Consider the following 260-nt stretch of genomic DNA (forward strand, 5'->3'; position numbering starts at 1 on the left):
GCGTGGGGAATTGTTAGCGGGGGCGTCGTTGTGCTGGGGGCTGACTGTCCCTAGTGGGTATAGGATAATGTTAATGTACGGGGATCGCTGGGCGGCACGGACTTGGAGGGCCGAAAAGGCCTGTTTCCGGCTGTATGTGTATGATATGATATGATATGATGCCTGCCTGCTCATTTGGTTCATGATGTCCACGCGGCAGGCGGAATATTTTAAAAGCACTGTTCTGTACGAAGTGCACAATGTCCGTTGGGGAAATGCAG

The sequence above is a fragment of the Rhinoraja longicauda genome, unplaced genomic scaffold, assembly GCF_053455715.1.
Source record: "Rhinoraja longicauda isolate Sanriku21f unplaced genomic scaffold, sRhiLon1.1 Scf000078, whole genome shotgun sequence".
NCBI classification, from domain to species: Eukaryota; Metazoa; Chordata; class Chondrichthyes; order Rajiformes; family Arhynchobatidae; genus Rhinoraja; species Rhinoraja longicauda.